General features: G+C 40.6%; 1 protein-coding gene across 1 annotated transcript in view; it reads left to right on the forward strand.

Annotated features, from left to right (window-relative positions):
• The first annotated feature begins 352 nt into the window (after positions 1–352).
• Positions 353–23,575, forward strand: part of C14H11orf53 (chromosome 14 C11orf53 homolog) — a 30,226-nt gene continuing 7,003 nt past the window's right edge. The window contains exon 1 of the mRNA XM_025357832.1: positions 353–457. The gene's annotated coding sequence lies outside the window, so the exon portion shown is untranslated. The remainder of the gene's footprint in view (positions 458–23,575) is intronic.

A 23,575-nucleotide genomic window follows, 5' to 3' on the forward strand; every position in this document is an offset into this window, starting at 1 on the left:
CATCATTCCAAGTTGCAGCCAATCCTTGGTCTTGTGATTAAAGCATAAATTGTAAACCTTGACAGAGTAAATCTTGACAAATCAGAGTACAAGGAAGGGACTTTGACGAGCTGTTGTGTAGATGATGGAACGGTGTGTCTGTCACTTGTAGAGCTTAGATGAGTCTCTATCAAAGACCAGGAGACAGGGCTCTATTGAAGCGACTCTATCAAAGCCACTTCAAATCCAAGAATTCTAGCATTCTATCAAGAAAATGACATCACAATGATCAGCCCCTAAATATGTCCTATGGGAGGTTAACCTAATGATTCCATCCACATTTGTTGTGACTATTCCATTTGCTTAAGTCCCAGGAGACCACAGCAAACGAGTGTATCAAGGCGTGAGAGTGAAGCATACAGTCAAAGATCTCCTGGCTGAAAAACGATCCAGGCAAACAAGTAACTCAAGACTTAATGTAAGTCCCAATTTAACACATTCTGAGATGCTTGCAGGTTCTCTCTCCTCTCCCTTTATCCACACACCAATCCCCCACTTTCTGGGTCTGATATTCTCAAAGCAAAGCCTTCCTTTAACTGGTACGCAGTACACAATCAACCCATGACTGATGATCTCTCTCTCACTTAGTGGTGCCAACATTTACACCTTAACTTACACTCCCTTTACTTCAATCTCATCCTAGTCTACTTTATGCTGGTTTTCATGCCCTTTTTGAAAGAGTTTTCATGTCTTTATTCATCTGCTATTGACTATATGCCCTTAGAAACAGAATTCCTATTCCCTTGTAACTGGATGTCACATAAATCACAGTCAATAAATGCTGGTGCTCCTCCTGACTGAGAAGCCTGTGGAGTGGAGGAACACCAGTAGAGAGGGGCCCTGGCCCTTGCCAGGAACCAGTCATGTGGCCCTGGGAAAGTCACTTTACTCTTCTGGGCCCAATATGAAATGAGTTAGGCAAAATGACCTCCGGGGTCCCCTCCAGCTATAAATATCTCTAACTGTTATTAAAATTATGGCATATCTGTTAGCAGCCAGCAGGAGCACCAGGAGCTCTGTGATCTTACTGGCTGGCTACTGTGGTTCACAGCAATTGAAAGATGGTATGTCCTGACTTTTTCATTTCCCCAACCCATGGATTACCAACAAGGGCTTGGTTGGTGGGAATAATACTCACCTTCATCCACATAATTGTTATTCTAAACCCAACAGAGATAACTTAAAAAAAAAATCTCTGTAACATGCAAAATCAGATTTTAAAATCCTAGTAGGAGACGTTCTGAGTCTAAAATCTTTATCTGCCATCCGTGTCTTTATAAATAGTTCTACTGTATACCCCAAATGTTTAAGTAGTTACATCAGATCTCAGAAATGATTTTAGAATGGCAGTATCATTTGGTTACCAAGATCAACATATAAACACCTATTCTATCAAGTAAAATATAATCACGTGAATGTCAGGCATCTGTTGGCAACAGCTGGGTGCAGGGCATGAGAGCCGATGACCAGAAATAAATGAGGCAACCATGTCCAGTACTAGTGCAGGGGCTGATACACAGCAGATACTGGCTCTTCCAGCATGTCTGCTGAGAATGTTGGCACCATGTTCAACTCTGCTCCAAAATCAAACTCCTGGGACATGCTTCAAATGAACGTTCAATTTCCTCCCATCCAGGAACAGCTTTTATTGCATATTTTATGTTATCCTTTCATTTTTTTTTTTTTTTTGAGATGGAGTCTCACACTGTTGCCCAGGCTGGTGTGCCGTGGTGCGATCTCGGCTCACTGCAACCGCCGCCTTCCAGGGTCAAGTGATTCAAGCGATTCTCCTGCCTCAGCCTCCCAAGTAGCTGGGATTACAGGCGCCTGCCATCACGCCCGGCTAATTTTGTTTTTTTGTATTTTTAGTAGAGACAGGGTTTCACTATGTTGGCCAGGCTGGTATCAAACTCCTGACCTCGTGACCGCCTGCCTCAGCCTCTCAAAGTGCTGTGATTAGAGGCGTGACCCACCACGTCCGGCCATTATCCTTTCTTTTAAGTCACCACCTCTCTTCTAGTTAAACAAATGGAGCTTATCTGCCACAGAGAAATCTGAAAAATTGCCTCCTTGTCTGCTCCTAGTTCAGTGCTTCTCACAGTGCCTGCTCAGAATCACCTGGGGTGTGTGATAAAAATATCAATACAGCAGGGCACAGTGTCTCATGCCTGTAATCCCAGCGCTTCGGGAGATTGAGGCAGGCAGATCACTTGAGGTCAGGAGTTCCAGACCAGCCTGGCCAACATGGTGAAATCCCATCTCTACTAAAAATACAGAAATTAGCCGGGTGTAGTGGTTCGTGCCTGTAATGTCAGCTACTCAGGAGGCTGAGGTGGGAGAATCTTTTGAACCTGGGAGGCAGAGGTTGCAGTGAGCTGAGTTCATGTCACTGCACTCCAGCCTGGGCAACACAGTGAGACTCTGTCTCAAAACAGTAATGATAATAAAAATAAAATATCAATCCAAATCTAGTCTCTTAGACTAGAGAGAGAGAGCAGGAATTCAGAATCTACTTAAAATGAACCATAGCTTCAAGTGGAATCATATGGGTTACTTGACCACAGTAACTGCAACTAACATGAGACAGCAACTAAATTATGAAAGTTGATGAAAGTTTCGGGCAAACTATCAACTGGAAAGACAAGAGTTGCACATAAGGGTAATATCCATCATCAAGGAACAAACATGGTGTCTGCCCAGGGTGAATGAGTGTGTAATTCACACCTTGTATCATTATCAATGCCTATATACAAATGATAAGGCACTATACCAGAGGTAGAGAAAAAGGAAATTTCCATTAAAGGGCATGAAGGCATAGATCCAAATGGTGGACATACTTTTTTCTTTAAAATTTACCTAATATGACTTCTTGCTCAAGATCTGTGGCTATCAAGTCACAGGTTTTGTTTCCTTTCTTTATTTTTTGGTGAGTTCTTACTTTTTATAAAATGAGACACTCTAAACATAATTAATAATAAACCATATTATTTCATTTCATTTTAAAATACAGATCCCTGGACCTGTCCCATTTCTACTATTATTGGGTTGGAGCCAAGCCGTGGTCATTGTATCATTTTTTTATAAGCTGCTTGGGTGGTGTCTTTGCACATCATTGTTTGAGAACTTTGCCATAGAGCAAAGAGCAAGTGTCTAAGCCTCACATGTCACTGCCAAGGTTTTTATCTCTCTTCAGATAAGAACTTGCTGAGCTCTTGCTATTGACCCAGTGACACGGGGTCTCTTACAGAGAAAGTGGATACAAGAAACATATATAATACATAGTTCATACCACTGAACACCAAATAACCTGGTGGAAAGAAAAAATACTTACATATTTGAAAAATACAAGAACTTAGCAACCAAGCAGCCCTAGACTGAATGCTGAAGACAAAATACCAGGCAGCATAGCCATATAATATGATGACTATAATAACATTTATGTAAGGACAGTTTAAAGTGCACTTTCTCATGTGTTGTTGCATTTGACAGACACACTTAACCCTCGGATTGATATTTACACAGTTTCCCAGTTTACAGATGAGTGCTTTGAGAACAAGAGAAGGGAAGTAATTATTTCAAAGCTGCACAATTTACAAGTAACAGATGGCTCCTAATTCCACATTCCCTTTTTTTTTTTTTTTTTTTTTTTTTTTTTTCTGAGACAGAGTCTCGCTCTGTCGGCCAGGCTGGAGTGCAGTGGCACAATCTCAGCTCACTGTAACCTCCACCTCCTGGGCTCAAGCAATTCTCCTGCCTCAGCCTCCTGATTAGCTGGGATTACAGGCGTGTGCCACCACACCCGGCTAATTTTTGTATTTTCAGTAGAGACGGGGTTTCACCATGTTGGCCAAGCTGGTCTCGAACTCCTGACCTCAGGTAATCCACCCACCTAAGCCTCCCAAAGTGCTGGGATTACAGGCGTGAGCCACCGCACGCGGCCCACATTCCATATTTAAAGGGAACGGCCAATGGGGACTAGAGTAGAATAATCTCTGATACATGCAAACAAAGAGGTTTTTTGAAAAGAAAATATACCATGTGGAGACAACTTCTAGAACAACAAAAGTATGCACTGGCTCTAACCATGGTAGATATTCTCAGGCATCAAGTGCATAGATGGTATGAACTCACCCTTAACTTCCTGCCCCCATCATATTATCTAGCATCTCAACACTAGTAGCTTACACTCATCCTCACTTCACTGACTTTTTAAATTCAGATAATTAAATGCATAAAGTCCCAAAATGCGGTTATTTGGACTTTAGACATTTGCATGAATTGCCCTTACTGTCCACTTACTGATGTTTCATCCTCTCAACCACTACTCTAGAATATCTGTAAATCTCAAGGATATCATATACATTAGTCATCCACTCTCGAGGGCCTATTTCTGTCCCTGTTGCAAATGCAACCCAATAAGAAAGAATCATGGAACATCATGTTATGGGAGACACTGTGGGGCTCTGATTTGGTGGCTCATACTGAGACCACCTCCCCTCTTTCATACCAATGCACTAGGACACAATGATTCTCATATCTCGAGCAAGTTCAGTCAGAGAAGTTATTCATTAGACATGCTCAAAATTTGCAGCTAACAGCATGAGTAATGACCAGTCAGAGGCCCTACCATACGGTTTACCATAAGCACATCGTGGTAGGTTAAAAAATGGAGCCCCAAAGATCCCATGTCAAATCCCTGGGACCAGTGGGTTCTGCTTTATATGGCAGAATTTGTGGTTAAGTGAAGTATCTTTAGAAGAGGCCCTTACCTGGCATTATTTAAGTGAGTTCTCAGTATGATCACATGCATCCACAAGTATCCTCCCTCACAAGCGGGAGTTTTGAGAGAGAAGCACACACCAGGGAGAAGATACACAAAGGCAATGTGACCACTTAAGCAAAGATTGGAGTGATGAGGCCACAGTCAAGGAATATCTACCAGCAGCCACCAGAAGCTTGAAAAGGCAAAGGCAAATTCTCCTCTAGAGTCTGATGGGCTCACAGCCCTGCTAACACCTTGATTTTGGACAGAATTCCAGAATTATGAGAGAATCAATGCTGCTAGTTTTAACCCATCCTGATTGTGATAATTTGTTACAGCAGTCCTAGAAAACTAATACTCACATATTCTGAAAACTATGTCCCCCACCCCTCTGGATAGGCGTACTTCAGGAGGTATCTATTTGATGCCCCAGTTGCTGCTCTTTTATTTGTGACGACACTGATAAACTTATACAAGACTCTGTTGATCCATTTTTACCGCAGTTTCCCTCATGAACATCTGTTTTTGATACCATGAAATGTTTCTCACATCTTTGCAGTAGGAACAAGAAAAAAATATCCCTTGCATCAAAAGAGACTTTCACCAAAGACTAGAAATTAAAACCACTTCTATACATTTTAGCTATAATTCTGTGGTTTCACAACTATTGCTATGTATGTCTATTTTTAAATAATGGTTTTTCTTTTTTCTTTCTCAAATTTTTCTGTTATTCTTTACCACACTACTAGATCTTCTACTAAGATATATAAATGTGAGCCATTCGCCACCATCTAGTGCCAAATACACACACACACACACACACACACACACACACACACACACACACACAATTAAGTTCTGATTGTTGCATTTTTTCAACCACACCATTTCAGTTGAGTTCTATAAAAGCTAATCATTGAATTATTTTCAAATAACATCATAAAATTCAATAACCTCTTTATTATATGTAGAAAAAAAACCAATAAGCCTAATAGCCACAATTTTTCAGTTTTGTTTTGAAAGTTGTTGAGTGATTTTCAGACCATTGTTCCTTTTAATCAAGTTTTTCTTAAGCTATCTTATGGATTTATTTAAAATTGTTGAATATACATTAGCTGGCATGAGGGGAAAATACATAAAACCTGCTGTGTAGAAAAGGAAATCAGCTTGGAACTGAAACTGTTGGGGAGATGGGGAAGTGCCGTGTGGTATAGGAGATGTTAAGATTGAGCCTAGGAATCAGGGTTTGATGTTCCATTTATTTTGTTGATTTATGGACAAACTAACAGCTCTCTTGCTCTTCTCATTCATCAAAATGCTATAGCCAGGAACAATAAGAAAATAGACATGAAAGTTCCTTTAAGTTAATATCCTACATAAACCAAAGGAAAAATAAATGAAGATTTCTGGCTCTGTTTTTATAAGGTCTGAATTGAGGAGAATGTTAAGGAGAAATATCCCAAGTGAGAAATAGATTTGGATTATAACAGCCTTGATTTTTACATGCTCTACATATAGAAACCAAAAGTGAACTATTTCCACACAGCGTGACTCTTGCATGCCAATCTCAAGTTTTTGCTTTTCAAATCAGAATGACTTACAGTTATTTTCTTTCTGTACATTATCCTAAATTCTTACATTTAAATTTGCTTCTAAAATCTTGACATCAAGGGCATAGAGGATAAAGCAATATGGTCAGCTGGGTCTCTCAGTTACTAATCTTTCCTAATTATTTTGGAGGGTTAATATTACAAGCAATGGAAAGAAGTATGACAATAGTACGTATTTAATGGGAAATTTTGGAGGAACAGAAGGTGAATAGGCACCATTCGGCGTGTTTATGACATAGAGCAATTGCCATAAAGTTGGGCAGACTCTAACTGTACAACAGATGTGCATTGTCTGTCTTAGTCCCTAAAACCAGCTGTCCTTCCAGCAGGACTGCTAGTTGGACCTTTGTTTAGTTCCACATTCACCTGCTGCTTTGCTATACCAATCATGTGCACAATTCAGTTACCACCAAGTGTAAACATTGTGATGTCCAGATCTGGGATTTGCATTTGGACTTTTTGTGAAGTATTAGGAGGGAAAAATACATGCAATTGGAAGCTGTATATTCTATCATCTTAAAGTTTCTTTGATTTCCCTGAAACTTTGGGTAACACATCTCTCCTCTACCAAAAGAGAAGCTGCTACTTCTTTAGTCTGTTTGAACCCCTCCTTCTGCCTGCAAATAGTCTTGGGTAATTCCCTTCTCTTCTCTGAGCCTCAGTGTCTCTGTCTATAAAAGCGGAGAGTTGGGTCACGTGTCTAAGATTTCCCTAGTTTCTGTGTTTATTTTTTTCAAATAAATTTTACTGTGTATAACTGATGTTTGCAACATGACCCTTATGGAATACATATATGTAGCAAAATTGCCACTATAGTGAAGCAAATTAATATACCCCCTATCTCATCAGCCTTGATTTATATATACTATACAAGTACAGACCAAAATTTAACTATTCCCAAGCGATCTGTTGTTTTCATTCCAACCTCAAGTGTTCGCTTTTCGAATCATTATTACTTACTGTTACTTAGTTACTTTTTGTGGCAAAAGCTGCTAAAGTCTACTTATTTAACAAAAATCCCTAACAATTCAACTTTATTAACTGTAGTCCTCATGTTGTACCTTTTATCTCTAGACTTGTTCATCTTACATAGCAGCTACTTTGTAGCTTCTGAGCTACATCTCAGTATTCACTTTTGAGACTTAAATTTTTTAATGTTTATTCCATTTATTTATCTTTGTTATTTTCATTATTCATACTTCAAATATTTCCATTTCTTTAAATATTTAAATCCTAATCTCATTGTTTAGGATTTAAAATAGACCTGAGTCTCAGACAACTAGCTTTTACCCTATTTGAAGCACGTCTGAGCTGACGTTTCAGATTACTCTGTTGTCTGGGAACCTACAGCACTTAGGTTTACTGAAGTTATTTTTTTTTTTTTCTTTTTTGAGATAGAGTCTCATTCTGTCATCCAGGCTGGAGTGCAGAGGCGTGATCTTGGCTCACTGCAACCTCCGCCTCCTGGGTTCAAGCGATTGTTCTGCCCCCGCCTCCTGAGTAGCTGAGAATACAGGCGAGCGCCACCACGCCCAGCTAATTTTTGTATTTTTAGTAGAGACGGGATTTCACCATATTTGCCAGGCTGGTCTCGAACTCCTGACCTCGTGATCTGCCCACCTCGGCCTCCCAAAGTGCTGGGATTACAGGCGGAAGCCACAATGCCCAGCCTGAAGTTCATATTCTAAGACACAGAAAACACAGCATAGCGAAGAGTTTGGGCTCTAGATCCAGATGACCTGAATTCAAATCCCCGCTCTGCCATTTGCCAACTGTGTGGTAACAGTAAAGTTGTTTAACCTAGCTGCTAAAGGAAGATAATAACATCTACCTTGCAAGGTTATCCTAAGGATTACACTTAATATTTGCCAAGAGGTTGGCACATGGTAGGTGCTCAATCAATGCCATTGCTATTAAACACTCAACTGCATGTGAGGAGTGATGTTTGTTAGAATTCAAAACAATATAAGAAATTCATTGCCCTTAAGAAATATACTGTTTAGTTGGGGGTAAAAAATTATAAGTGATTAAAAATAAAAAGATGGCTTTGCTCCAAGTGCCAAACGAGTTGAGTGTGACCATCAGTAAACATGAGGGAGGTTCAGAGGAGGGAGAGCAAAGCATGAAGCAGGTAGGTAGAAAAAGACTTATTGGCCAGGTGCAGTGGCTCACGCCTGTAATCACAGCACTTTGAGAGGCCGAGGCGGGCAGATCACTTGAGGTCAGGAGTTTGACACCAGCCTGGCCAACATGGTGAAACCCCATCTCTACTAAAAATACAAAAAGTAGCCAGGCATGGTGGGGTGTGCCTGTAATCCCAGCTACTCAGGAGGCTGAGGCACAAGAATCGCTTGAACCTGGGAGGTGGAGTTTGCAGTGAGGCGAGATTGTACCACTGCACTCCAGACTGGGCGATAGAGCAAGACTCATGAAGGAAGGAAGGAAGGAAGGAAGGAAGGAAGGAAGGAAGGAAGGAAGGAAGGAAGGAAGGAGGGAGGGAGGGAGGGAGGGAGGGAGGGAGGGAGGGAGGCAAGAGAGAGAGGAAGGAAGGAAGGAAGGAAGGAAGGAAGGAAGGAAGGGAGGGAGGAAAGATGGAAGGAAGGAAGGAAAGAAGGAAGGAAAGAAGGAATGAAGAAAGGAAAGAGAAAGAAAGAAAAAAGAAAGAGAAAGAAAGGGAAAGAAAGAGAGAGAAGGAAGGAAAAGAAAAGAGAAGGAAGGAAGGAAAAGAAAGAGAAAGAAAGAAGAGAAAAGAAAGAAAGAAAAGAAAAGAAAAGAAAAAAGAAAAGAAAGAAAAGAAAAGAAAGAGAGAAAAGAGAAAAAGACTTCTTGGAGGAAAGTATGCCAGGAGCTAAGCTTTCAAGGAAGAAGATGACCCAGGTGAGCTGTAAGCAGGAGTGGAATCCAAGCAGAACACACGGAATGGGCAAAGGCACAGGGGAAGGAAGCATTCCCTGTGACATGCAGTGGGTGAACCAATTTTGTCTAGAGGACAGAGAAGTGAAAGAGGAGGTTGGGAGGCCCGCACAATCCTTCAAAATTCAGATCTCTTCTTGCCTGTTAAGATCTCCTAGACATTCCCCTCTGCTCCCAAAGCCTCCAGCATATTTTTCTGCTAAAATATTCTTACATTACACTGTCACTTCTTGTTTTCTTAAATCTCTCGCCCAACTGGCTAACATCTTGCTATTTCTGTTTGTTTCTTTCGGAGCCTCCAGCCCAGGAAGAATGACAGTGTGGTAAAGTACTTAAGTGCCTGAATATCAGAGTCAGACAGACCGCGGTTCTGACTCTTGTGTGTGAAATTAATCTCACTTCTCTGGGCCTCAGTTTCTTCCTCTGTAAATGGGAACAGTGCTAGCTACCACGGAAGGTGTTGTGAGAGTGAAATTTGATAATGTCTACAAAGCACCTGGTACAGCACATGGCATGCTGTAAATGCTCAGCCAATGGCAACTTTTATGGTTTTTACAGTATCTGGTACACAGCGGTACTTGATCAATGTTTCAGCAAAGGTGTGCCACACTAAGGTAGATAGGCCCTGCATTATGAGGAGCTCTGGATAGCAGCCTTGAAAGTTAGATCCTCACGTCATCACTACTACTACTTCTAATATAATATAAATAAGTGAAATCATTAGAAAGGCTGCTGGGTAACTTTTGTAGGTTTGAAAACTTCATTCCTAGGAATGAAAAAAAAAAAAAAAAAAAAAAAAAACAGTGGAAGCAATAGTTACCCACCTTCATGACATGCTGACTGAGCTATGCCACTGTCCTCCATTCTTCCAGTCAAGAAGGCTAGAGTTGAAACTCCAACCTGGTGCATTTTATTAAGATAATTTCAACTGCTCCCATTCTGTAGTCCTAAATGTCCGAAAACTCAGTCAGTCTAGGATAACAAACCTATCATTATGCTTATCCGTCTCGAACTGCCATTTGAAAAAAACAGCTTCAAATGACAAGAAGGAAGAAATGAAAGTCTGAATATTTTGATCAGGATTTGCCACCGATTTGCTGACCTAACAAAGGATGTGACTTTCTGAAGCCTACATTTCCTGAATTTAAAAGAATCTTCTGAGTGGTGCAGATGGGAAAGGGTCAGTATTCAGTGTTCTCCGTGTGTTTCCCCCACTGGGTACAGCTGTTTCTCCTCCTGACTCAGTAGATTTTCCCAGAGCTCTGAATATGTCCCACCCACTGGCACCCCTACCCCCAACCCCCAAGGCCAACCTGAACCCCCTCTGCAATCTGAAAAAGATAAATTCCCTTTTCTCTAGTTCGACTGAAGTTTTGCAATCTGAGTTAGCCAGGAATACAGAGAATAGAAAAACACATAAAGCAGAAGAATGATTGTGTAGCCTCCGAAAGTTCTGATGCTAACATTAATATTGGGTCAAAGATGGGCATGGGGGGGAGGTACAATTGAGTTGATGTTTATTACTGAGTTCCCTTCCCACCTGTTCAGTTCTCTCTGGGATAAATAATAATGAATAATAACAATAACTATTACTTACCACTGGGCTATGAAATAGGAACTTTACAAATAATTTCATTGATCTATTTTAAAATATATTTCATTTATCAACACAAGCACGACAGCTTTCAGAGGGTGGTACCCATATCTATTTTTGAGATCAGAAAAATAAGAATCAGGTAGAAAGTAGTGGGGCTTAGATTTGGAACTAGGTTTGTGGGACTCCAGGTCTTCACTTCACCCACCCTACTGCCCTCTTACATTATGATTCCAGCCCAAGGATGGGCGAGCTTTGGAGTGGTCACTCTGCTTCAGGCCCTCCTGCTCAGCTCTCAAGTCATCCTCCAGATTTCGTGTGTGATGTGTGGCTCCAGTTATGACTTTTGCTCCCTCTCAGGAACACATTTGTCTTCCCAGTCAGCCCTACAATGTGCCTGCAGACTGTTCAAGAGATGAGGCCATACCCAGCCCAAACGAGCACCAGGACCTTCCTTTCCTATGATACTCAGACATCTTAGAAGACACTAGACCCAAGAAGTTTTCAATTTCCTTATAGAATTTACCTCCAGTTCTGTTCCAGAACCTGCTTTCTGTCCCAGAAACAGCTGCACCTAGCGGGGGGATCACACGGAGAACACTGAATATAGTCCCTCTTGGTCATTGCCCATCACTCCTGGACCCCCTGGCCTCATGGGGCTCTATGTAGCACCTGGCCCTCTCTGTATGAGAGGAAATCGCTTCCTGAACCAGAGTCAGACTGGGCCATCCTGACCTTGCAGAAGCCTCTTTTCTGTTCTCCAGAACCTCTGGGGTCTACTCTCGCGACCCATTTCTCTCTGAGTTTTTCTTCTTACCTGAAGCTTACTCCCCTGGCATGTCTTTGGATTTCTTTTCTGAATATCGCCAAGGTATTTGAGAGGCTGGCATCCATGGCTCACTCATGGGACTGGATGCAGAATGCCACTTCTTCCACCTTAGAAGGCAGAGACAATATCAGCCCCCTTTTGTGGGCTGGAAGAGGTTCCTGAACCCAGTGAAAAATAGAGTTTACCAGCTCAATTCACCTGCTGTCTCTGGTGAGCCATCCCTTCAGTGCTCTCCTAGCTCCCGTGGTGTCTGGAATTCTCTCATAGTCGTACACACTATGGAACCTTACATATATTCTCAATAAATATAACAGCTGATAAGGAAAGATGAGAATAATTTCCTTAAGGCTTTACCTTCTTATGAAAGTTTGAGAAAAGATGGGGAGAGGAAGCCCAGCAATGCTCTCATTTCCTAGATACTAAGCCAACTTTTAGTATTCCATGCTAGAAACAGATAGAACCCTTTACTAATGTAGAAATCTAATACCATACTACTTCTCTTTGGCATTCTAATGGTGGTGCTAAACAACAGTGAAAATGCCAGAAGAAGTCAAATACAAGTAAAAGCAAAAAGTGATACACAGGCCTTAAAATTAAGGAGTTGATCATACATAAATGCAAGGAAGAAATCACAGCCTCCGCAGCCATCAGCATGTTGTCACATCTGAGAACATAACACATGGATAGTATATGGAATCTGTGGTTGGACAAAGGATAAGCTTTGGACCGAGGCATCCCGAGCTCTGCAGGCATGAGTGCAAAACAGTTGGCACAACTGCAATTACAGGAAATACTCACGGTCTTCTCTGATTTCTTAAAATTTACCGTAGAAATTATTTTTCACCTCTTCAACTCATAACCTGAACCCACCCTACAACATGTTTTGATTTTAGTAAGATTGTCGTGTTTGCCTGGGCATAGCAAATGGGCATCAGGTGGCCCAATGTGTATTTTCTTGGTTAGTGCTATATTTTTCTTTTTTTTTTCTTTTTTTTTTTTTTTTTTCTTTTTTTTTTGAGACAGAGTCTTGCTCTGTCACCCAGGCTGGAGTGCAGTGGCGCGATCTCGGCCCACTGCAACCTCCACCTCCTGGGTTCAAGTAATTCTCCTGTCTCAGGCTCCCAAGTAGCTGGGATTACAGGCACATGCCACCACGCCTGGCTATGTTTTTTTGTTTGTTTGTTTGTTTGTTTGTTTGTTTGTTGTATTTTTAGTAGAGACGGGGTTTTGCTGTATTGGTCAGGCTGGTCTTGAACTCCCGACCTCAGGTGATCCACCCGCCTCAGCCTCCCAAAGTGCTGGGATTACAGGCATGAGCCACCATACCCGGCCTGCTTTATTTTTCTTATCTTCTCTTAGCTTTTTATTTCTTTCCATATTATCTCTATTTTTCTTAAATTTTTAGAAACACCTGTTGTTCTCTTTGTTTGACTGCTAAGGCTCCTAAGAAACCTGCAATTTTTCTTTAATAAATATATCTTATTTATCCTTGCTACTTTTTCATGAATGCCAGCAGAATAATCTATTTCTGATTTGAAATTTTGCAAGGTTATTGATAAACGGAATCAGTGTTCGCCCTGGGAACATCTCCCCGTATCTTTTACTCCATCTCCTAGCACAGTGCTTTGCATATTGCTTGTTAACATGGCCAGCTAACCCCCTCCACAAGCCTACAAATAATGTAAAAAGGAAAAAAAGAAACATTTTCTGAGCAGGCAGTGTCTAGTAAACTCAAAACACCAATGTTTGAATACAGAGGTACACACTATATTCTTGGCATTCATTTGAATGAATGCTTTACTAAGGCTTTCTAAATGGCCCATTGTCTGACTTTAATTAGCCCACTGTCCTGCCCTGTTTAGAGATCTGAACCACATTCCCAGTGCTTTCTGTGTTCCCCACCCAACCACCTGCTCCTTCACAATCACAGAAATTTTAAAAATAATAATAAAGGCAAACCTTTTGCAAGCAACTTATTTTTTCAGCTGCTGTATTGGTTCTGCAGGCTTTTTTTTTTTAATGTCATAAAATTTAAAATAATTCCTGGTGGTGAATTCTTTCATGCAGCTTGCAAAAATAATCAGTTTTTGCAGCGGAACAGCCGCGGCAAGTCCATCTGGCAGGGCTGAAGTTCTGCAGATTCTGTTCTGACCAAAGTGCCTCTCAGTGACTCTTGTTGTTCCAACTTAGCTACATAAATACAAATAGCATTCCAAAGGCATGCCAAGATCCAGGGTAAAAAAATGTGTTTCATTTTGTAACTTAGGCAACAGAAATCACTTTCTCATAGAGACAGCCTGGACATTATTTTGTGCCAAGCAGGAGAGTTTTAACAGTAAAACTTTAAGAAACTATATGAAAATGGGAATTCTGCAACCATCTGACCTTTCCAAATGACATAAAATAGTTTATATCCCCGCAATTGAAGACACTTGACATCACAGTTTTCAAAAGGTTTGAGATTTACAATAAATATATGACCTAAAGTCTATTTATTAATTTTTGTTAAATAGTTGCCTTAATTACAAAAGAAATTCAATGTAAAATTTCAGGCAGAACAAGAGTTAAAGTGAAAAGCAGAAGCTCACTAAAGTCTTCCCTGTCCCTAGTTCTCTTGTTCTACATCCCAAGGGCCACCCCAGTGAGTTTCACGTAAATTCTTCCAGAAAATTTGCTATGGCATTTTATTAAAGAGAAATTAAGTTGTCGCACCAACAAATTAATGAATATCAAAATTTGTTAGATAATTACATGCACTATTCCAAAAATGCATAAATTAATGTTTTTGTGGCAAAATCCCTTCCTGGGAGAGAATTTAAACATGGTTTTCAGTCTTCATTTTACCCCTATACATTTGAAAACCTTGAGCAAATCACTTAATCTTTTTATGTCAGTAACAGCCCCTACTGTCACCTGAGGCTGGTGATAATGGAGACAGGGTGCACAAAACCAGATGAACTCTTTCTTTGTAAGATAAATCCCCTATAACCTAGGCTTTGTAGACACAGGTAAATGCTTTTGAGGATATATATTTCAATATTCCCTCCTCAGTCAAAAATTCTTCTTGGCCTTAGAATTAGGCCCATACCATGTCCCATTAAATTAAATCATATAAAACGTAGAGTTTTTTCCTTTGTAAATATGTCAGTATGAGGAAGACCTGCCAGCCACCTCTCATACAGGTATCAGCAGGAAGGTTGGTGATAACAAAGAAAAGAGGAAGAGAGCCCCGGAAATTGTGCAGCATCCAGGACAGGTGGCCAGCAGTCCTTAGCACCTATGGGAACGTAGCAGCCCTTGTTGATAATCCTCTAAAAGGATGCCAAATAGAGGTGAATAGAAATGGCACCTGCTGGCCTTTTGAAATCCCAGCCCTACTGAGGGCCATCAGACCCTCATCACTGGGCTCTATTCACCTACAATAGCCCATACGCTCACCCCACCAGTCATTTCCAACCTGTCATTTTAGCACCAGATTAAATTCCCTCGAGCATCATTTTCACCATGTCTATACTGCTAAGAAAGTTCTGGGCCGGGCGCGGTGGCTCACGCCTGTAATCTCAACACTTTGGGAGGCCGAGGCGGGTGGATCAGGAGTTTGAGACCAGCCTGGCCAACATGGTGAAACCCCATCTCTACTAAAAATATGAAAATTAGTTGAACATAGTGGTGGGTGCCTGTAATTCCAGCTACTCAAGAGGTTGCGGCGGGGGAATCACTTGAACCCGGGAGGCAGAGGTTGCAGTGAGCCAGGATCGTGCCTCGAGCTGGGCTCAAGGGATCCTCCTGCCTCCACCTCCCAAAGTGCTGGGATTACAAGCATGAACCACTGTGCCCAGCACAGAAAAGGCCTGGCGCGATGGCTCACACCTGTAATCCCAACCCTTTGGGAGGCCAAGGTGGGTGGATCACCTAGGATCAGGAGTTCTAGACCAGCCTGACCAACATGGTGAAACCCCGTCTCTGCTAAATACAAAAAAAAATTAGCCGGGCATGGTTAATGGTGCCTATAATCCCAGCTACTTGGGAGGCTGAGGCCAGAGAATCACTTGAACCCAGGAGGCGGTGGTTGCAGTGAGCCGAGATTGTGCCATTGCACTCCAGCCTGGGCAACAAGAGTGAAACTCCGTCTAAAAAAAAGAAGAAGAAGAAGAAGAAGAACTTTATAAACTGGTTCCTGCATCTTCCTCCAGCTTCTCTTCAGCTTTCTTGTCGTCACACTTCCTGCCCGCATTTCCAGGTATGTGACATGCAGCTCCTCACATTTGAGCCTTTGTTTCTCTCTCCAGCAACAATACCCCTTAAACTAATTTCCTTTTATCTAGCCTTCAAACCCAGGCTCAGATATCACCTATGTTTTGATGTACTAAATCACATTCCCCCAAGACAGTAAATCACCCCATCACCTCCCAACCTTCCTCCCTGCCCCCACCCCCATACCTGCACTAAATCACATTTAGAATTCAGGCTATGTCACTTAGCAGTCTTGTGAGCTTGGACAAGTCCTTCAGAAGTATCTATTAATTTTCTAATCAATAAGCTAGGAATTATAACTTATAACAATCTATCTCATTGGTTAATGGTGATGATCTAATGAAATAATGCATGTAAATCATCTCACACTCTGCAGAATACATAAAGAACCCAGACATTAGTTGTCACTAAAAATTATCACACAGACAAACTAACATATGTAAAGTGCCTGACACGGAGTCCGGCGGGAAGTAGGCACCAGGAAATGCTAGTCTTCTCAACCACAACCCTTATTTCTATTATTGCACTAATTACATATATATTTATGCACCTGTTTTTGCTATGAAACTGTGTGCAGTCAAGAATAGAATCTATGTCTTACTCCTCTTTGTATTTCTGGAAACTACCACAATCCTGGTGCAGAGTAGGCACAGAATAAATTTTAATAGAATGAATGAAATGAAACTTCTGCTCTAGACAAGCCAGCTTGCTTATTATTTCCTGAAGAAGAGCTGTGCTTTCCCACCTTGTGCTTGGTTCACAAAATTCCTCCTTCCTGAGAGCTTCCCTTCTCCTCTCTGCATCCTCTCATCCTTCAGCACCTAATTCAAATCCTCCACACATTGACTTGCCCCTTTTCTGACACATAGTAGAGGCTTACATCTGTAGTTGATATTGATTATAGATTATTTTTCTTCTTTACAATTATAGATTATTTTTCTTATTTACAATATATAACTCAGGTAAGTGGCCTATAAATCAAAACCTGTTTCAAACTTTGCCAACGTAATAAGATTTATAAGAATACGTTTGAGATAGTTTAGCCAACACACAATATTTCACACCAACCGAAATGCCCCTGGTTCTACCATACACTTTTCCTGTTAACTAAGACATGTAAATCTCTATATCCATATTTTTTTCCTGGCAAGATGTTCCAACATAACATCAGTGCCCATTTAAAGACTAACTGTGTTAACATCCGGCATTAACCTTCCTTTAATTCCAAAGTTGGAGGAAAACCATATGACCTGTGATGGATCTAAATGTAGATATTAAAATGTGGTGTCAGAATGTTGAATATAGTATCATCAGCTCCACCTGTCTCACAACCATAGAAATGATGACAATGAAAATGTAAATGTATAAAATACTGTGAATGTCTCAAAGAGAGATATCACCTATTCACAAGTGGCTATGATTATTATTACTTAAGCATGAGTAGCAATATCTTTAAGTTTGAAGACTCATTTTCTAAACTAAATTTTATCTCAATTTGAATTAAGAAATAAAAGTATACGTGTAGTCCCAGCTACTCGGGAGGCTGAGGCAGGAGAATGGCGTAAACCCGGGAGGCGGAGCTTGCAGTGAGCTGAGATCCGGCCACTGTACTCCAGCCTGGACGATAGAGCCAGACTCCGTCTCAAAAAAAAAAAAAAAAAAAGTATACGGCAGTATGAACATGGCATGCTAGTCAGACATCACCTCCTTAGTACATTTCAATATGTCCTTCAACTAGGTTGACACCTAAAAATATTATAGGATCATAAAATGACTATAAATGTACTCAAGGGAAACTCCTAATCTTATCGCTTTATTACCTTGGTGACCTATTAGTTCAAATTAACTCATTTTCATGGAGGGGCTTTGGGGGCAGCTGTGAGGCTGCCGTGTTAGCTGCAGGAAGTTGCAGGCTGGCAAATTTCATTCAAATATAAACCTCTAAATTTGGCTAGCTGGCATTGCAGGATCCTGTTGTTTGCAGTATGCAAAATCAAAATTATATACCATCTCGCTTGGTCAAAAGTTATGGGCTCTTCAATAGTAATTTCAATGTTACTTCTGGAGGATTTGCAGGATAAGAGACAACTGTGTGAATACAATATATTGAACCAAGAAAAAAAATGGAATATTTCCCATCACATAGGAAATGACAATGACTGCACATGCTGAAAGACCCTGTTTTAGGCTTTTCTCTCCTGACTGGTGAAATCTGGAAATGGGATGGAGAAGCAAGTGGCAGCTCTGATATCTTCCCAGTGACCTTCTTCCCAACCCCATGCAGGCCCTTTAGGAGTCTTCTAGGGTCTGTGATACCAACTGAAGAGGTCCATTATCATTGACTTTTGTGTTTATCCATCAAAATATTTCCCAGGTCACCACAGAGCGGGCAGCACTAATTATAGCTATAAACTGACTAGTCTGATGAGAATGTTTTACATCATGATTGCGGTGGTAGGTCACAAGTGTTCATCAAATTTTGCCAAAATTCATCAAATTGTATCCCTTAAATTTTGTGAATTTTATTATATGTAAATTATATCTCAATAAAGCTGACCCCTTCAAAAGTAGAATGTCACTCAAAGGATTAAGGATGTGTGTGTGTGTGTGTGTGCGTGTGTGTGTGTGTGAAAAAAAGAGAGAGAGACAGATAGACAGACAGGAAAGTATCCCACCCAATCCTCCTTGTGAGCTTTTATATAATTATATGATCTCTCTGGATGTCTGTAAGTCTCCATTATACTAAATTTTTTCAAACTAGGATGCTTTTCTATTTTTAACTGTTGAATTACTAAAATGCTTCCAAAGCAGACTGGTGTGGTGGTTAAGAAACAGGCTCTGATATCAGAAAGGCTCTTGTCTAATTCCACCCACTACTACCATCGCCACAACCAATCCTCTCCTAGAAGGGAAATCAGGTTATTCTCTCTATGCTTAGCTTCCCTCATTGGCAAAATGAGAATAATATTACTGATCTTCTGGGGTGGTCATGAGAATTAAATGAGATGATACAGATAGCACAGTTGACCATAGCAATGGCTCACAGTGTGTTTATGAAATTACTATAAGTAAGTGCTTATGAATTACTTCTGTTATAATTTAGATCTCTGCTGGAAAATGTTGGAAGTCATGGAAAAATGAAAGCTTTTGTTCTGTGTTAAAACCAGGACGGTATCTACATCTGGGCTCAATATTTACAGATTCAATTCTGGTATGGGGGTGAGAAGAGCTCTCCCACAACAAAACTGTATCTTGCATAATACAAATTTTAGTGAGTTGTTGAGCTAGCAGAAAGTAAGAGAAATCTCCAATGGGGGTAGGGGCAGGAGTTGGCATAGGAGATTGAAAAAGGGTTTGAGCAGAAAGTAAAGCACTGAATGATGAGAAGGTGATCCTGCCAAAAAGACAGGTTTCGTGAGGACAGGTGTCCAATTGGCTTTAACTGTGAAGACTGGTCCTTGATCTGTTGCCAAGATTGGGAGGCTGAACCTTGGACTCCAGGATTAATGTGGGGAACCTGGTAGGCAGCCGGTTCCCCATAGATATAAACATAAATCTTCTAGAGGAAAGCAGCCTCAACTCAGGACCCCAGATCTCCACAGATTAGGTCAATAAGATGTGAGTTTCAATCAAAGATCACCCATGCATAAGAAAATAAACCACTGTGAATGAGTCCACACAAACAATAGACAATAAATTTAAATTCCCAGAACTTTCATGTGTTAGAATTACCGAATACAAAATACATAATACTTAATACTTAATGAGCACTCAACAAGAGGCTATCAAAAATTACCAAATAGATTCTAAAAATCAAATGGAATTTATAGAAATGAAAAAATATAAAATCATGGATATAAAAACTCAATGTGTGAGTTAAACAACAAATTAACTATAGTTGAATAAAGAATTAGTGAACTGAAAACACATCTGAAGAAATCTATGCCAATCTCTACCAAAATATAGAACAAAGAATCACAGACACAGAAAAAATAAATAGAGGTTAAGGGATTTTGAGGATAATAGTAAAAGTTCTAACGTATATCTAAACAGAGTCCCAGGAGGAGAGAACAGTCATAATAAAGACAAGACAATATTTGAAGAGATGATGGTTGACCTTTTTTCAGAATTTATGAAAGATATGAATCCCTAGATACATAAAGCCCATTCTATATCAAGCAAGATAAATAAAAAGAAATCTACCTCTAGATAAAATGAGGTGAACTTGAAGAACCTCGAAGACCAAGGGAGTATATTGGGAACAGTCAGAAATAAAGAAAAGATTGTCACAAAGAATAACTAAAAGACCAATAGCAGACACTGGCCAGGCATGGTGGCTCACGCCTGCAATCCCAGCACTTTGGGAGGCCAAGGCGGCTGGATCACAAGGTCAAGAGATTGAGACCATCCTGGCCAACATGGTGAAACCCCATCTCTACTCAAAAAAAAAAAAAAAATTACAAAAATTAGCTGGATATGGTGGCACATGTCTGTAGTACTCAGGGGGCTGAGGCAGGAGAATCGCTTGAACCCGGAAGGTGGAGGTTGCTGTGAGCCGAGATCGCACCACTGCACTCCAGCCCAGGTGACAGTGAGAGATTCCATCACACACACACACACACTATATACATATATACACACACTTTGTGTGTGTATATAAATGTGTGTGTATATATGTATATAGTGTGTGTGTGTGTGTGTGAGTGTGTGTGTGTATATACATATAGTGTGTGTGTGTGTATATATATATATGACCAATAGCAGACACGCAATTGTGGAAGCCAAAAGATAGTGGAATGAGATCTTCAAAGTGCTAAGAAAAAAAAAAAGAAAAACCTATAAAGTTAAAATCATAAATCCAGCGGTATTATCTTTCAAGTACAAGGTCAAAAGAAATAATATTTTCAGATAAATAGAAATTGAAACAGTTTACTTTCAACACCACTGACGCTTAAGGGATTTTTCAAAAAAATTACTTCAGAAGAAGGAAATGAACCTAGAAAGAAAGTCTGGGAAAGAAATAAGCAAAGCAAACGGTAGACATTTGAACCTTAATTCAAATTAGTAAATCTAATACAGAATTACTGAATTAAATGATGATATTGATGTCTAATTTGTGGCAGCTTAATAACAAGAAACAAGCTAAAAGAAAAGAGAATAGCACACACGTAAATTAGAAGAGGGACAGTTCTTATCTCTCAATTGCAGGGTTAAGATATTGTTTGCAGGTTTGTTAAATATGTATGGTAAAATTGTAAGGGTAATCATAAAGAATGAAGATAGAGTGTACAATTTCCACAGCAGGTAGAGAACAAAATCATACAGGAGACAAGAGTACAAAAAGCTTCATCAAGTAATAAATAAAATCAACTAGACCTTTAATTGTGAAATCTTTGTAGAGTCTACTGGTATAAAAATTGGGCTGGGGAGGAGTCGGTACTGTCAGTTCCACAGTAATAATTAAGCCTGGGCAGAAGATGGAGAAGGCATCATAGAAGATGCTGGAGATTGTGGGCAGTGGAGGAGAAAGACAGAAAAACTTTTAGAGCAGAGATGTCAAAAGGTGAAGGGGTTTTGTCAGCCACAATGACATAGACTGGGCTCTCTCCCTTCCTGGGGCAGAGGTGGGAGGCAGAGCCATTCCAGCTGATAGATAAATGGCTAACATACTGAGGGCAAATAGGGTGCTGATGCCGATGCTCATTAGATTGGGCGGGTGTGCAGCTGTGTCTCACAGGGGCCTTGATACTGGCCCCAGCCTTGGCCAGAGCAGTTTAAGGGAAGCAGGCAGGAAGAGAAGGTAGGAGAAGAACAATGGGACATCTCTGTGGGCAGTACCCAGGACAGCTACCACCCCCTTGCCACATCCTACTTAACCTGGAAGGAGGCTGAGGCTGAAGCCAGAAGGCATATGTGTTGGCACAGGTCTTCAAGGAAAGACCCAGCCACACCACAGAGCTGAAAACGGGAGGGTAACACTGGATAACATGGGCGCCTGCAACATGGGAATATGTGCCCAAATACAAATGCATGTATGGTTTAATCACTGCCCCTTTCCTTCTCAGAGAAATATTAGGGGACCCACTTCTGACCATTACATGCCCAAGAGTTCCCTTCTGCCACTTAAAAGTGTTAAAGTATTAATCAGGAAAACCCAGAAATCAAAAGGTTTGGAGAAACATACCACAGATTTGAAGGAACCAAAAAATGCATAATAGTAATAATAACTAAGGCATGTATGCTGTTTACCCTGTGGCAGACACTATTCTAAGTGCTCGATGTAATCATCTCATTTAATCTTCAGGTGCCCAAGATCCCACAGCTAATAAGAGGTAGAGCTGGGATTCAAACGTAGTCATTCTGGTTCCAGAGGCTTTACTCTTAATTAGCAGGCTGCTTCTGAGTTGTTGGAGGATATTTTGCCTGGAGAAGTTTGAATTCGAGGTTGATACTACAGATTGCAATTGCATGTTTGCATTCCCCTAAAATTCAAATGTTGAGGTGCTAATCCCCAATGTGATGGCATTTGGAGGAGGGGCCTTTGGGAGGTAATTAGGTAATTAGATCTTGCAGGTGAATCTCTCTAATGGGATTAGTGTCCTTATAAGAAGAGACATCAGAGAGATTATCTCTCTCTCTCTTTCTCTTCCTCTTCTCTTCTCTTCTCTTCTCTTCTCTTTCCCTTTCCCTTTCCCTTTCTCTTTCTCTTTCTCTTTCTCTTCTCTTTCTCTTTCTCTTTCTCTTCTCTTTCTCTCTTTCTCTTTCTCTCCCTGCCATGTGAACACACAGTGAGAAGCCAGCTTTCTGCAAAGCAGAAAGAGGGCCCTCACTGAAAACTACACCATGATCTCAGACTTCCAGTCTCGTGAACTGTGAGAAATAATTAATTGTTGTTTAAGCCACCCAGTATGGTATTTTTCATAGGCTTGTCTTCAAATATTTGAAGGGCTGTGTATGCAAAAAGTGTTCTACTTATTCTATAAGGACCAAAGGGATTAGAACTAGGAAAACAATTCTTTCCAGCCAACTTTGTAATTGGTAAAGGTTCCTAAAGAAGAAATGGGTTTCCTCAGAAGGTGCTAAGTTCTCTGTGCCTGGATATTAGATGCACTTGGTGTTGGTAATATGGAGAGAATTCAATCATTAAATGAGACTCTATAAAATTTCTTCCAACTCTTGAAAGTCTATAGAATCATTAGAGTCTCTGCAAAAGAACTCAGATTCAACGAACTGGGTGTTGAGGATTCTTAACTTCCATAGAAGCTACACCCTCTTCCCTTACTTTGCTCCAGGACATCTTGGAGCCATTATTTGAATATTTTAAGACTCTACACACCTAGATACTCTTCCTTCAGAGGTCCGCTTAGGCACTGTGTCCTGCAAGATGTGTATCCCACCCCATTCCTAACACCAGTTTAGGTGCCCCCATCACCCCATCTTTCCCTGGCCCTGCCACTTTTCATACTACACCAAATATTCTGTTTTGTCATCAGTCACCCCTGTATTGGTTTCTTAGGGCTGCAATAACAAGTTACCACAAATGGGATGACTTACAGCAACAGAAATGTATCATC

This window comes from Theropithecus gelada, chromosome 14 (genome assembly GCF_003255815.1).
Source record: "Theropithecus gelada isolate Dixy chromosome 14, Tgel_1.0, whole genome shotgun sequence".
NCBI classification, from domain to species: Eukaryota; Metazoa; Chordata; class Mammalia; order Primates; family Cercopithecidae; genus Theropithecus; species Theropithecus gelada.